We start from the raw sequence: 6,367 nt of genomic DNA, 5'->3' as shown, positions 1-6,367 counted from the left end.
ATTGGCTTGGAGTGTGAGTTAGATAAGGAGGAGCCAGTTGGGGGAAGGGCTTTAGATTGGGCAGTTTACATATGAAAGGTATACTCCAGGCAAGTTGTTTACCTAGTTGTGGGAGGGACAGTCCCTCCCTAGGTGTGCAAAGCCACAGATGTCAAAGCGTCATAAAACACACACACACACACACACACACACAGAATGATTAAAATGAGATGTATACTATTAAAGATGAGGAAACTGAGGCAAAGGCTTAAGCGTCATGTTCAAGGTCTACAGCTGGTAGGTGGTGACCGAAGGACCTGAACTCAGGCACTGTGGCTCCCAAGGCCAATCCCTGAACCACACTATACCACACTGCCTCACGCCAGGGCTGTTTCTAGGGGGATGGGGCCAGGCCCCAGGAGCTCTTGTCTGTGCCCATGGCCTTAACCTCATGGCCCTGGCACAAATGGGCACAGCTCTGGGATGGGGCTGTAGCTCTGCACGTTATGACCTTGGGCAATGCTCCCTCGGCAGGTGTCGGTTCTGTTCCTGGACCACTACCCAGGCACTCCAGCCACTCAGGGCTGCAGAAGGGATGGCTGCGATGGAAGAAATGCAGATATGGGTGACCTGGGATGGTTTGGACATCTCACTGGCCCCTCAGATTTACTATGGCCCACATGGTCCTCCTACCAGATTCTCAGGTCTGCAAGGACCCTTCCCGGGGACCAGGGCGCTGTGAGGGTGGCCTTACACACCCTCCCCTGCTTCCCCGGACTCCACTCCGAAAGACCCTGACAACCCAAGCCAGGCCAACTCCATAAAAGTCAGCTAGTATTATCTGATTTCTGTGGTTGATTATCATTATCATGAACTGAATCTGTAAACTGAGGAGATTCATGTCTTCCTCTGGAAGGTGGTTGAGACATAAGGACCTGCTGGGTTAAGTCCAGCTCTGAGGAGCAGGGAACTCAGTCGTGGGCGGTAGCAGGGGCGGGGGAGCTCTTTCCCTTCCGAAGGCGCTTAGCTAGGAGTTTGCCTGGTGGGCAGGTGGCAAGAGTGCACCAGTAGCGACAAAGGTCTGGCCGGAGAGGGACAAGGTTTTTTCCTGGCGGCGCAAATGCGGGGCGCCAGCGCCCCCTCCCGGCCGTCGCGCGCATCACCGGCCAGAGCGTCCCGCCGCCTCCGCCTGCGCTCAAGGCGCTGGCGACGCCGGCTCCTGCAGCCCAGACCCGGATTGGGGTGGGGTCGGGGGGGTTGGTCCTTGTCCCGCACAGGGAGCACAGCTCCTCAGCCAGGTTCGCCACTGAGAGCACCGACAGGCCCGGGGGTGGGATCCACCCCGAGTTGCATCCCTCGTCGGCAAGGCTCGTAGCCATTTGAGCCTCGGTTCCTCCTTGCAGGGGACAAAGGGGTGTGGAGAGGGAGGGGGGCTCGTCTTTCCTCACCGCCAGTGTCCCTGAAACCTCGTCCTCACCGGTGTCCCTGCCTTTACTCTGGTCCAGTTCCAGCTCCACCACTCTTCCCACCCCACAGGCATGACACTCCGCTATTCCAAATCGCAGGCTGCCGCTTCTCCACTTAAAACCTTTCAGGCGAAATGACTGCTACATAAAATATTGTTTTCCTATTAAACATGGGTCAGAGGGGGAATGGGGCTGACCAGGTCACCAATCCCAGAGAGATCACAGGGGATGGAGACTCCCAGATCTTCGGACTAAGCACTCAGAAGGGGGGTAGGGGGCGAGGTTCTCCCAAGGAGACAGAATCACCAGATGGGTGCTATTTCCAGTCCGGGTTTCAGAGACCATTAGCCCGTTACGGCCTGCGTCTGGGGCAGTAAACTAGCATGTTGTGCCAAGGGCTGCATAGCAATCTACCCCCAAACCTGGTGGCACGGAAACTACCATTTTATTACGCCCACAGATTCTGTGGCTCAGGAATTTTGACGAGGCGCGGTGGGGATGGCTTTTCTCTGCTCGCTGGATGTCTGGGGTCTCGGCTGAGGGTAATTTTAAAAGGCTGGGGTCTGGAGGAGCCCCTTCTGAAATGGCATCTTCATGTGCATCCTGGCCCCACTAGGCTGGGCTCCACTGAGACACTGGCTGGAGTCTGTGCCTAGCACCCAGGTGTCAAGTAGTTGGCCTCCTTAGGTGTCAGGTGGGATTCCAGTGGGTCACTCCATTCCTGCCAGGTGGAAGATGGCTGAGAAGAGACCCTCTGAACCAGTGTCAGCAGCTGGGGATCACGAGGAGGGTGCCAAGGGAAGGGGGTGCTACAGGAGACAGCTCAAAAGAAAATATGATTTGGTTCAATTCTCACATTTCAAATCCAGGTACTTATAGGAAAGGGGAGTGGGGCATACAGAGAATAACATTAGGGCTTAAGGGAAGAGTTACTCACACTGCCTCTGCCCCTGCATGCTTTCTCTGCCAGGTTGCCCGAAGGAAGGAACTAGAAGCACTTAGCTCTTCCCTTCAGCCCACTGCCCGGGGGGCTTCCCCCACTCGGCCCCCCACCCCACCCCGCCCCGCCCCCAACCCCGCTCCCTCCCCATCCACCCGCAACAACGAGTCTGGGGAGGCACTGCCTCCATATGGCCAGCAGAGGGCAGCACAGCCCTACTCTGTGGCAGGAGACACTGAGCGGATTGGCAGGGCCAACTCTGTAGGATGGAATGCCTGCCTCATCCAGGACCCTCCATATACCTGGCTAAGGTTATAGGGTGCAGCCTGAATGTGAGATCGTCTTCTAGCATGTGAGCTTCAGGGGAGCAGAGACTTGGTCGTGTATCTCCCAGTGCCTGATATACAGAAGATGATCAATACATATTTGAATGTTGGGGAGAACATGATTGCGTGTGTGCCGTCCTCAGATCTGAAAATGCTTCTAGGTGTGTCAGATGTCAGTAGTCTGTGTCTGAGCATGCAGGGTCTAGGAGTGTCCATCAGGTTTGTTCCTAGGTGGGTCTGAGTGAGTGCATGTCCAAGTGTGGGTCTGTCCCTGATGCCACCTCTCACCTGGAGTGTCCAGCAGCCAGGCATGCTTTCTGCTCACCTTCGCTCCCCCTGGGAAGCCCGTGTCCTCAGTCCCAAGGCAGGGAGGCCTCAGTCCAGGCTTCCGTGGACGTCTCCCTCTTCTCTGCTCAGGCCCTGGTCACCTCTGCCCACATGGGGGCCCCTCATCACTGCATCCTGTCCTTTCCTAGGGTGTCCTCATATTTCTCATTTTAATAAGACAGGTCCTCCTTGGAGGGGGTCAGTCATGGCCCCCACGCGGCTAGGAGAGGTGTGGAGGGAGGAGCAGAAGGGGGCCTTCTGAGACACAGTGGGGTGAACTTCAGCACCAGCGCAGACTCGAAAGGATGAATGTCGTTATTATTATCCTCATTTTACAGGTAAGGAAATTGAGGTGAATACAAAAATTGTATCTTGCCAAAGGTTACAAATTTATCTAACGATGGGATGGGGGCTCGACCCCAGGTTTTCTCCAGACATGGAAAGAGGATATTCTGAATGATGATTCCATTTATGTGAAATTCTAGAAAAGGCAAAACCACTTTATAGGGACAGAAATCAGAATAGTGATGTCTGAGGCTGGGGGTGGAGGGTGCCTAGAGAAGATGATGAAAGAAGTTTTTGGATGGAAATGTTTCATACTTGATTTTGGTGGTCCTTTGCGGTGTATATACTTGTCAAAACTCATTGAACTATCCAGTTAAAATGTATGCATTTCTTACATGTAAATTATACTTCAATAAAAGCTTTTTGGTTTTTGTTTTTAAATCTGGGTCTTCTCAGATTTCGGTGCTCTTGTCCCCATCACTCAGGAGACACCCAGGCGTGTTGCCACTGATGTGCATCCGTGTGGCCTGCAAGAGTTATTCTTGGCACCCGATGGGCATCAAAATCCCATCTGGGCACAAACCAGAACAGTCAGGAGAGCTGTGGGAATGCAGGGAACTTTAATCCTAATTCTAGCTGGACCAATGGGTGAATCAATAGGCAAAATTCAAATGTAAAAATTTTCCTCCATCAGGCCCACTCATAACTGGGCCAGGCATCGTCACAGTCTGGGAGAGCTGACTTTGGTGTATAAACCTAAGAACAGGAAATCTGTCCTGTTTCCCCAGAAGCTGGGTGTTCATGACCCCATCCACTACTGGGACAGGAAACTGTTCCAGAATCTGCCCTCCTTCTAAGGCTGCAGCCCAAGCCAGGGTGATTTGTAATACTCTTTATCCAAGCAACAAAAAGTTTAGAGTAAGACTTAAATTTACTAAGTTCCCTGGTGGCCTCTTCCAATTTGCATGGTGCCTCACTAACCTGGCCCAGATTTCTCCCCGCTACGAGGCACTTCTCGGAAAACCAGACACCAGTGCCAATTAAACAGGTTCTCAATGACCAGCCAGCCAACAATAGGGAGAGCAGGATTCGTAGGGCGAGGCCGCAAACACAGTTGAGATTACAGGCTCCTTGGCTGATAAAAGATCAAAGATTTTCAAAGCCATGACATAACCTGTTCTTTTTAGCCTCATAATGATCCAGGCCAGTACTGATGGCAAGAAGGTTCTGGAAGCACAGTGCTATGAGCTCAAGTAAAAGAACAATGGTCCCTACGGGTTGAGAAAGAACATAAATTCCATGTTAAGGATGATCAGCAGGAAGGACTCACAATGACGTAATCTGTCCTATGAGTTCCTGTCTTGGAAATATGGATGAGCTATGCCCCGATAAATCCCCCAAACCACTGTCCATTCCGACAGTCTATCTCGTCATATATTTGGGGAAGACTTGTGACTTTTTTTGCCTCTGCTGAAAGGGACCACAGGGCTGCATGCCTATCACTCCATGTTGGTCACACAAGGCTGGCTGCTGTTGCACGCTTTCCGATTGCTGGTGAAAATAACTCCACCGTGGGGTTTGTAGATTAAATGTTAGTAAAAAGGGCATCACGACAAGAATACATATCTATGTGTGAACACGCTGTGATGGGGAAGGCAAGCATTAAGACATTTCACATCCAGGATAAAAGTGGTTCCTGCAAGGAGATGAGCTGGGAGGCCAGCAGCAGGCCCACGGAGATCAGGACACGTAAGTGTGGCCAATCTCACATACCCCCCTGGGGCCACAGGTAAACCTGTCTGAAATCTTGAATAAGAAAGAATAAATGTCCTAAAATCCAGGTGACTTACAGATGAACACCCAAGGCTCCTCCATCCATTCCATTTTGTTATTAATTTTCTCTTATCCTCAGTCCTCACTCCCATCCTCCCTCTACCCGCTCCAGGCAACCCTTATTTTGTGCATCTTTTGGTTTGTACATGTTTTTGCAAATGTATTGCTTCTTCTGTGCACATATTTTTAATGTTTATAAATGATACTGTTGCATCTCACTGCTTCTTACTTTTCTCACTCAGCTATTTTTAAGGTCCAGGTTGGATATTGTCTGTAGTTTGAAACTGCTGTCATACTCCATGGCGGCATCCAAAGAATTTTCCCTGTACATTTTCCCGGTGACAGATATTACTCCACCCCTCCCATCACAACCGCACTGGGTGAGCATCCTCATACACATCCCCTTATGGACTCAGGTGAGAATTTTGTTGGGAACATTTACCTAGACATGGAATTTCTGGGTAGTGAGGCATGCACATACTTCATCTGATGAGTTGTGCCAGGTTGCTCTCCAGGATGGCCACACCAGCAGAGCACTGAGGTCCCCAAATCCCTGCCAACATTTGGCATCACTCACCTTTGCAATTTTTGCTAATCTGATGGGTGCAGAGTGATATCTTATTGTGGCTTTAGTTCGCGTTTCTCTAAAACATCTCTTCACAGGCGTGGTAGACTTTGGGGTCTGCTTCTCTAAAGTGTTTGTTCCCTTTGCTCATTTTTTTTTTTCTATTGGGATTGTCTTTTTGTTGTTGATTTGTGGGAGCTCATTGTACATTCTCGACAATTAATCCTTTGTCGGTTTCGACCATTGCAAATACCTTCTCTCAGCTCCCACACCCACAGTTAGGCCTTTTGCCAACTCCAAAAACAAATCAAGCATATTAAAATACAGAAGAAGGGGAGTAATGGAAGTAAAATGAAATGGGAGGTAAATTGTTAAGGTGAGTTTAAAACGAACAGATGAAAATGAGAAATTGAAAATGATGAGACAAAATATTTATAGAACAAAAAAAACTGAGATTTTTTTTTGTATCTAAAAGTACAAAATAAAAGTAGAAACAGATAAGCAGAGTGTAAGAAAGACCAAGAAGTTAAAATAAATGTTAAGGTAAAAATACTTTTAAAAAGTGTATGAAAAGGAAGCAACTTCATGGTAAAAAGGGGAAATAATGCAGAAGTCAGAGAGGTAAAAATTAAAGGAATAAATTACA

This window comes from Pteropus medius, unplaced genomic scaffold (genome assembly GCF_902729225.1).
Source record: "Pteropus medius unplaced genomic scaffold, Ma_sr-lr_union100, whole genome shotgun sequence".
NCBI classification, from domain to species: Eukaryota; Metazoa; Chordata; class Mammalia; order Chiroptera; family Pteropodidae; genus Pteropus; species Pteropus medius.
This window is presented reverse-complemented; position numbering follows the sequence as displayed.